Genomic DNA, 425 nt, shown 5'->3' with positions numbered 1-425 from the left:
GCCAAACCACGACAGTCAAGAAGTAACAAAGCCCCCAGACAAGTGATTTTTGCTGTAAATTTTCTAGCATAACATTGGACCCAATTGCTGATGTATTCATTTTGGCTTAATTACACACCAAGTTCTGTGATGTGGAATTGGGAGTATCAAAGAAGGATAAATAACAAGACCCAGGACTCAAAGACTGGTCTCTCTGTTACTCTCTGTAACAGCTTCAGTTGAATTTTAAATACTTGCCCTGTAAGATTTTTGTTAGTCCCTTACAGCATCACGTGGCTGGATACAAAAGGTATATTAACCTGACCACATATATAGTCAGATATTTCCAAGAAAGTCTTTTTTCCATGTCCAACCAGTAAAAAAATTTCCTGAGGCTTTATATCCGTGCACCAATCTTTCTACTACTATCAAAAGACACACTTCCC

Source organism: Vanellus vanellus (assembly GCF_965231255.1).
Source record: "Vanellus vanellus genome assembly, chromosome: 2".
In the NCBI taxonomy this organism is placed as follows: Eukaryota; Metazoa; Chordata; class Aves; order Charadriiformes; family Charadriidae; genus Vanellus; species Vanellus vanellus.
The sequence above is the reverse complement of the archived record's forward strand: the minus strand, read 5'-3'. Positions refer to the sequence as shown.